The 10107-nt window shown below is 32.8% G+C and overlaps 1 pseudogene; it reads right to left on the minus strand.

Annotated features, from left to right (window-relative positions):
- LOC137656198 (uncharacterized) overlaps nt 1-1401 on the minus strand; it is an 8567-nt pseudogene extending 7166 nt beyond the window's left edge.
- Nucleotides 1402-10107: the final 8706 nt, after the last annotated feature.

Below are 10107 nucleotides of genomic sequence, written 5' to 3' on the forward strand. Positions count from 1 at the left end.
GGCTCCACAAGGCACTAGAAGAGTTTGAGGACCTGGCCCTATATGGTTGAGGAAAATAAAGCGTGAAGTAGGACATGATGAATGGAGAAGTATTCAATTAAAAGCTCAAGATAGAGATAACTGATTAAATCTAAATGAGGCCCTTTGCGTCAATAGGCGTAGGAGGAGATAATGATGATGATGATATATAATTTATATATATAAATATATATATATATATATACATATATATATATATATATATATATATATATATATATATATACGTGTGTGTGTGTATACGGTTTATATATATATATATATATATATATATATATATATATATATATATATATATATATATATGCTTACTTAATTGGATTATTAGGCAAGACCATCCAGAATATGCAATGTCCCAAAAAAGCAAGAAACTTCTTGTCTACAGCCAGGTGAGTGCCTAGACGGTAGTTCACAAAACATTCGTGAATGATAGCATCCCACACCTTGCGTATATGGACAAATCGATCACTTTACTTCCAAACATTTCTTGTAGCACCGTCAAAATATCGTAGGCAGCTGAAAATGAAGGAGAACCTGTGTTCAATCAAGATGCTCCTTTAGAAGGAACAGCCATGCACTGGGGACCCCATTTCGTCTGCGGCTACAAGATTGTCCTGCTTGATACCACTAAACAGAAGAATCCCAGTAAATGCTTTCATCTCCATTAGGTTAACATCCCTAAATGTTGTAGTATAGGTTTTTAAACTGCTCTCTTAATTCATTTATTCTATCAATGGTATATAAACATACTTCAGCAAGCATCATTTCATCTAGAAATAATGAAAATGCATTACTTGTGGTAGTGCCACTTTCACTATGAATAGTGGAAACACATTTTTCTACAGATGTCTTCACAATACTAGGAAAACGAGGATTTGGATCATTATGCCATATGGTCTTGTTCTCAGTATACAGAACTTGTTTGTCAAGCTTCTTGAGGGAATCCCTAACTTCAGGATGGAGCTCCCTCCTTCTCTTCCTGCTTCTCTCTTCTGAAAAGCTTAACATTTCATATTGAACTGCAGAAGAACTAGAGGGTGTTGAAGACACTGCTGACGAGGAGGAAAGCCTTGTTAATGAAGGGAACGGCGTTGCTGACGAAGGGTAAAGCTCAGCTGACAAAGTGGAAGGAACAGGGGGTTCATCTACGATCAAAGTAACTGGTTGTTCCATAAAAACCTCTTGTGGAGGATCTGCCATTATAGATGGGAGATTGTCCTCATTTTTCAGGTCCCAATAGTCTTCATGTGAGCTATCTACCTCTTTATTTAGCTCTTCGTCATTTTCTGAATCACTCCCAATGTCATCAGTGTTGAATAATTTGATCAAAATCTGCTCCACAGATAAAGTTTTCCGTCCCATGATCGAAAATTAGACAAGAAAAAAAAATGCAAATAGGTAAAATCAACTGTAAATGGCAACACTAAACCAATATACAGGGTGTATCATGTTGCCAAATCATTTATCAGCGTTATATTCACTATATTCACGGAAATAAACGTGTAATAATCAATAGTGTAGCACTTGAGATAATAGATTAGCGCAATTTACACAGTAAGCGGTTAGTGCAATACAATAAAAATTTCGAATGTTTGTTTCCAGGAAATGATGAGAGATTAGAAGATGATAGCTGTTGACTCGTGTCTATCGTGTAACTTATCGTCCTGGGGTAAATTTCAGCTCTAAAGCGAACCAAAAATATTGAAAGAGTGATCGATATAGCAGTACCGTAAAAATAAAAAGACAATGCTGTGTAATCAGTCATTCACAACTGTTTTATACAGGTAGGGAGAAAGCGTCTCCTAAAATTCGATAAAATTTGTCGTGGAGGAATAGTATTTCAGCATTCAAGAGACGACGTTTTGAAAAGAATACTGACATCACCGTTTACGAAGGGAATGGAATGGATAAGGAGAATAAGCTATCCTCGTTAAATATGAGAAGAGGAATCCCCGAATGAAATGGAATTGAGTGGAAATGAGAAATATAATCTGATTACGATATTCAAAGAAAAACTCTACGTGGTGTTATGGGTCAAAATTACCCTAACGTATACCAGCAAGGATCAAAACACAGTAACGTAATTTACAAGAATTTAATAAAAAGAAGTCCAATGATAATTTACCCATACACTATGTCTGATATATTCTTCACTTCAGAGGTACAATAAACACATGTAGGAATAAGTTATTAGAGGATCCAAATGGGAAATATCTGATTAAGTTTGAAGGTCTTTGAATCTCTCTCTCTCTCTCCTCTCTCTCTCTCTCTCTCTCTCTCTCTCTCTCTCTCCTAACATGACTTGGTGTCACTATATATATTCTACTAAGATTCTACAATCCAAAACAACAAGAAGTGTCTCTCTAGCTCTTTGAACAGTTGAAAACAAGGAACAGGTAAACAAACCATTGGAAAAATTACTAGTGTAAATATATCAACATCATAATGATTGTTGATATTCTAATAGGACTAAAGTATAATTACTTCAACAAAAACAATAAATAAATAAGAACCCAGCAACATTCATAACACTTTCCCTCTTAAAGAAAAGTTTGAATAACGACGAAAACTTTGTTATAAAACATATCAATAAAAAACTACAATTGAATACTATTATGTGATATAACAAAAATATATATATATATATATACTAACCATATCTAACTTTCTCGAGACAAGACATTTGCAAAGACATCATATCTTTGTAGCAACAAACTCCACCTTGTGAGTCTCTGATTTTTGTTTGACATTTTACAAATAAAGGTATTGAATTATGATTTGTATATATAAGATTTGCGTGAAAAGTAATAATCAAATAAATATCAAAATGTTGTGATACCAAAAATGACCTGATATAGGTGTCTCTGATGATATCCCATTAATATATCAACAGGACCACAATTTAGCAAATGACATGCAATTTCCTCATCAAAATGTAATTCTGGAGATAGACACATTCCCCGACTTTGTCTGCCTCTTCTGGTGGGAGCACCCTCTCATAGAGTTTGACCATCTCTGGGTACCTCTGTTGCTCAGCAATTAATTGTTTAGAACTAAGGATGTCGGGCAATTTATCTACTAAAGGAGAAAGACAAGACAATGAATCATCGTCAGGAACTATGGGAGAAGCTTCATCTGCACTCTTCTCATCAGCTGAAATGCCATCATAGCTGGTAAGGAGAGTGTCACTAAGTGTAAGGTCAATGGCAACATCAATCCTAGTAACTGGCATTTCAGGGGTTTCTTCCTGTTGCACTTTCGCTATTGGCCTGGTAACAGCACACAATGAATACAGATCACTATTGTCTTCTCAACAAAAATTTTGTGTGACATTCTGATAAACGCTTGGTTCCGCCACAACTCTGCCAACCATCAAATCATTGTCTAGCAGCAAGGAAACATCCTTAATAGGAAGAGTAGGCAACACATCTACAATCACTGGTTTAGTGTTTAACTCTAACGCAAGTTAATTTCTTTGGAGAGGTTATTTTTTTGGAGAGAAACATGAATCACACCTAAGTCCGCACCCTATAATAAAACTGACTCCCCAACAGAAGTTTGCTCAGACAAAGACAATGCACCCTCTAACAAAAAAGTCTGGGCAGCACCAGTACTTCGTAATATCTGAACAGATCAAGATTTGCTAGACAAACTGACACCATTCCCTGGGAGAGAAAGGGATTATAATCTACCATAGAATAATAAGAACTGAACAACAGGAATCTCAAAATGTGGCAAAATAGAAGGCTTCTTACTAGCCTTAACTGCAACATATGGATTTGAATTTGTTTTTTCCTTCTTTTTTTCTCAAGTTTCCAGCATTCAATAATAATATGGCCTTTTCACTTACAGTAAACACAAATAGGAAAGGACCCATCCTCTCTGAGACCTTCAAATCGTCCATGTTTTAATTGATTGATTGATTTAAAGTTCTGTGGCATTCCGACATCGATGGTCATTGTTGCCTCCAGGTTTTGAACTGCTAGCTTAACTGCAGAGGCTTTGTACTGGGGAATAGATTAAGAATGGATGGCGGAGACTGACTGAAAATTTTTCACAAAATTTTTCTCAGATAAGTTTTGACAGAAACTCTTTCTGTGAGTGAGAGCATACATAACTGACATAACTACTGCATCATTCAAAGTCTTAATATGGTTTGTTCTGAGTGACTTCTCAAATCATGATACTTCTTGTTGTATGAGTTCACACAGGTTTTCGAAATTTTGGTTCACCCTTTTGGACTTTAACCATTGTTCAAATGAATCTATCCTTTTTTCTAACAAATTCGACATAAGTTTGACTATCAAATTTTTCGTAACTTTTATATCTTTGTCTATAAGCTCTGGATATAACTTCATACACTTTTAACATTGCAGCATTGACCACATCATAATCTGAAGTGTCGTCCATACCCATAGCCGAATAAATTTTGGCTCTTTTACCAATTACCATACTTTGTAGCTTAGTAAACCAAATGGGGCAAGGCTATTTTAGAATTTATGCAACCTTTTCAATCTGTGAAAAATATTTGTCCACTGATTTTTTTTCATAAATTTCGGCACTAATCGAATATTCTTCGCGGCGTCAAATTCATATGTGACAGGTAATAACTCCGATGTAAACTTGGTTTCTAATCTATTTTTTTTTTCTAACTAATCTCTCTCTCTCTCTCTCTCTCTCTCTCTCTCTCTCTCTCTCTCTCTCTCTCTCTCTCTCTCTCTCTCTCTCTCTCTCTCTCTCATGTTGTTCTCTATTGCGCTCTTTCTCACGCTGTTCCATTTCTAATTTTACCCTTTGAAATTTCAGTTTTTCCAGTTCAAAAGCATAACTTTTTTTTAATCTCAACCTCAAGGAAATCATAACAGAAATTTACTGGTCCAATAACTTTTTAGCTACACTAATTTTTATGAAACTTTTTTACATGGATGATTTCACTTGAAAATTAAGAAGTGAAATTACTGCTATTAACTCATACTTCCTCAAAGACTCAAAACTCCCTGGTAGCGATTTTTCAAAAGTTCTTCTACCTTGAATACACGTTAATTTCAGCTGACTTATATTGTTAGAAAATTAAGCATCCCAGACAGGCCCCTAATTCTGTTGTGGGTCAGTACTATTACCCTCAAGTCACCAGCAATGATCAAAACACAATAACGTAATTAAAAGATTTTGTTAAAAAAAAATATAATGATAATTTACCCATACATAATGTCTGCTATCGTCTTCTCTTATTAAGCACAATAAACACGTAGGAATAAGTCACTAGATGACCCAACGTCTTTGAAGCTCTCTCTGTGAATCTCTCCTAACAGGACTTGGTCTCATTATTTATATTATACTTGAATTATAAATTCAAGAACAAACAGGTAATATCTTTCCAGCCCCTTGAATAGTTAAAAACAAAAAAGTTAAACAAGCAATATGAAAAATCAGCAGTCTAAATACATCAACATTGCAATGATTGTTGACATGCTAAAAAGACTTAAGTGTAGTAACTTCAACAAGTACAATAAAAACAGAAACCCAGCAACCTTTATAACACTGGAAAAAGTGCAAGGCTTTTTCTCGTTTTAGAGTTACGGTTTCAAATAAAAAAAAAAAAAGTAATATAGAAGAAACAAATGAAAAATAGATCTCATATAGGATGACAAAAGGCTATAGTTTGTGTGCTCAAAACTTTTCCAGATCATTGTTTTTATCTTTTCATGTTCCTATTTCTTTGGTGTGTGTAGTACGATTTCCTTACCTCTATTAAATTAAACATAAATGAACTTTAAAATATAATAGTTCCTTACTGCAAATAACTCTCTTTGGCGGTATTATATATATATATATATATATATATATATATATATATATATATATATATATATATATATATATATATATATATACTGTATGTACAGTATAATTTAGTTTAATTTATTTGTCTGTGGAAAGATAATGTATATGAAAATAACAAAATTGGTTGGTACGAAGGAAAATCTAACTCACATCATTTATCAATATATAAAAGAGTAATCTTTATAATTAATAAGAAAATGTGAAAATGCAACGAAATATATGAAAATTACTTCTAAAGCCAACAATATGTATTTCCACGTTCCTTGCAAACGGAAAAGATAGAGAGTTTGTAAACAGCTGACATAGACTTAATCGATAAAATATATTATTTCAAAAGAATGCTGACCGAAATGGAAATATACAATATACAGTGCAGGAAATATATATCTCATCTGTTTTCAGAATAAAATCCGTTTATGTATGCTAATAAATGTGTTGTTATATTTGTTCCATATAAAACCAATACTGAGTTATCAACATATTCACCTGAAATATAATATTTTATAGTGATTTATAATATTCTTTTATAATGAATAAACAATTGTATAATGAATAATGCAGGCTGTAGACAAAAACACATGTTAATAAATACTATGACTTTTTGAAGTTTTAAGATATTATGTAGTGGAGTTGGAAGAGAAAGAAAATAAGGATGAAGAGTAAATAAAATTGAATTGGAGAAGGAATTGCTAAAAAAAAAAAAAAAAAAAAAAAAAAAAAAAAAAAAAATTTAGAAGCCCGAGGGGTTGAATGAGAAATGCCAAACTTATATGGTTTTATTAACGTGAACCAATTTTCCCGTTTGATTAAGGTTTCCGTTATGTAGGACTTCGGCAATGCAATGGTACATTTCAATTCACATAGGTCAAATGAGAGAGAGAGAGAAAGAGAGAGAGAGAGAGAGAGAGAGAGAGAGAGAGAGAGAGAGAGAGAGGGGGGGGGGGGGTGACTATAACGTTTTGATTATACCATACCATTAATTGAATGTTATAGACTATTTATTTATTCTATACTAGCATATATATATAAATATATATACATATATATATATATATATATATATATATATATATATATATATATATATATATATATGTATGTATGTATGTATGTATGTATATATATACATATATGTTTTTGTATATACAGTACATAATAAACAATCTAAAAATCAGACATTTATAAACACAATTTGACCTAAACTGAAGAATAAATAAAGAAAGGAAGAAACATCAAATTCATGGAGAGTAAACTTCGAACAGATATTTGAAAAATATCATCAACATTAGATAGAGAGAGAAAAAAAGGACAGAGGATTTCTATACAATACTATACAGTAGTGATATTAGCAATAACTTTGCCGATAGAAATGATGCAAACATCTGAGCCGGTAGCAAACGTAGCAACAGGAGAGGTAATGAAAGCATTGAAAAGGCATGTAAAGGGGCAAAGCAGCTAAAGGTGACCTAACAGCTTATTGAATAATAGAAAGAGGAGATTTTATAAAAGTAAAACTGGCTGAATTTTACACAAAATGTCTGTAAGAATGCTCCATACCCACTGCCTGGATAAACTTTGTCATTATACTAATCCCCCCCCCCCCCCAAAAAAAAAGCGATACAAAAGACCTGAAAAGTTACAACCCAATAACTTTACTCTCCACAATATATAAAGTATTTACATTGATCATATTAGGCCGAATAGAGAGATAGCTAGATTCTAATCAACCAAGAGAGCTAGGATGATTTACAAGGTGATATTCAACAGCTAACCATATCCATGTAATTAACCAGGTAATGAAAAAATCCACAGATTATGAGAAACCACCATGTATGGCATTTATAGATTATGAGAAAGCTTTCAATTTGTCAAAACCTCAGCAGTAATGACAGCTTTTCAAAGCCTAGGAATAGATGAATTTAATGTTACTATACATGAGGATATTTATAAATAAAGTATAACAACTCTAAAACTACATGAAAATAGTGAGATGGGACTTGGACAGGAAGTTTTAAAAAGAAATAGACCGGACAAACGAAGGAATTAATATTGATAAGGAAAACCTAACAACTTAAGATTTGCAGATGACATAATTTTGCTTAGTAATAGGTAGTAAGTTGGCCAGGGCAAAAATATATTTGATCCTGGCTACGCCTCATTTTTTACTTTTCCTACACATACACCGATTAGTCTGGCATATTCTTACCATGGTCTCCTCTGTCCTCATACACCTGACAACACTGTGATTACCAAACAATTCTTCTTCGTTCAAGGGGTTAACTATTACCCCGTAATTATTATGTGACTAATTTCCTCTTGGTAAGGGTACAAGAGACTTTAGCTATGATAAGCAGCTCTTCTAGGAGAAGGACACTCCAAAATCAAACCATTGTTCTCTAAGTCTTGGGTAGTGCCATAGCCTCTATACCATGGTCTTCCACTATTATGGGGTAGAGTTCTCTTGCTTCATGGTATACTCGGGTACACTGTTCTATCTTATTTCTCTTCCTCTGGTTTATATAGTTTATATATGAAAGATCTATTTTAATGTTGTTACCGTTCTTAAGATATCCTGTTTTAATTGTTTATTGCTTCACCTGTTATCAATTTATTTCCTTGTTGCCTTTCGTCACTAGCCTTTTTATTGATGGAATCCTAGGGCTTATAGAAACTTCCTTTTCCAACTAGGCTGTAGCTTAGCTAATAATAATAATAATAATAATAATAATAATAATAATAATAATAATGAATTGCAAAAGATGATAGAGGGTATGAAAAGAGAAAGCAGAAGTGTACAACTGATGAGTAAAGTTAAGGTAATAATTCATGAAAATGCAAAGAGACAACAAATAAGATTGGCAATGAATATATTTACTTATGACAGACAGTAAGTGTTTCCCCAGGACACTAGACCGAAGTTAAAAGCAGGATGTTTTTGGTAAACAAAGTGAAGTTATGAAATGTAAAATACTACTTTTCTAAAAAGAAAAGTATTTAATCAGATGATGCTAACAGTGTTAATTAGGGTGGCTTACTAAGGTCTTAGAACATAAGCTAGATACAACTCAAAAACCTATGCAAAGAATAATGACAGAGCTAACACTAAGAAACAGAAAAAAAAGGAAATATGAGCAAACGAAACGAAAGGATATTCTGATAATATGTAGGAGAAAGAAATAAGAATGACTTATAATAGATGCACGATAAGAATAACGGAATGGATCCATAGTGATAGCAATAGAAGTAGAGGAAAGAAGAGAAGACGATGGATTAACAAGCTAAGAAAATTTCCAGGTATAGACTGTCAGTGAAAGATCACAAACAGATGCAAATATATATATATATATATATATATATATATATATATATATATATATATATATATATATATATATATATATATATATATATATATATATATATATATATATATATATATATATATATACACATATATATATATATATATATATATATATATATATATATATATATATATATATATCTCCCGAAGCTGGTCTAGTGTAGAGTAAATATTGTATTCATGTATTTCATTTGGGTATTTAGGAGGTATATAGCCCTCTCATAAGGTGAGTTCCTCTCATGTAGATATAAGTATTTGTATGTAAATTAAATAAGACTTTCATCGTTCATGTGATTATATTTTTCATTGAAGTCAGTATATGTAAATTTACGTTATTTCTAGAATTAACTTTTTATTTCACGTATTTGGTTACAAAGTGTTATGTAGTCTGTCTATGCATACTGTACAAATCATACGTGGTATGAAAATGAGGGCTTATGTAATTTTTTCTATGTTTTCATGAAGCATTGAATCCCGTTATATTTCCATGTGGTTGTAATGTTCTTGAAAACCCTAGAGTTAGTTTTATCTTTTTATTTAAATTTCGAGGAGATAGGTGGGTGGAGTTAGCTGAGAGTCGCCTCGCTTGTGCATTGGTATTTGTCTGATACTTGATCGTTGGCAACCTTGCGGCGCTAGGCACTGCCCCCAAGCATCTAAACCTCCTGACCTAAAAGGATCTAGAATAATTAGGTTAATATATATATGCCCCTGGGAAGGCATAGCAGCAGAAGAGATCCACTCTATCCTTTCGTAAAAGTCAAAGTTCGCCTCTCTCTCGCAAGTGCCTCGAGTGTGTGCCCTCTCGAAAGTGAATAAGTTTTATCCAACATATATTGTGTGTAGTGTGTTCAAATATT

The sequence above is a fragment of the Palaemon carinicauda genome, chromosome 17 (genome assembly GCF_036898095.1).
Source record: "Palaemon carinicauda isolate YSFRI2023 chromosome 17, ASM3689809v2, whole genome shotgun sequence".
Lineage (NCBI taxonomy): Eukaryota > Metazoa > Arthropoda > Malacostraca > Decapoda > Palaemonidae > Palaemon > Palaemon carinicauda.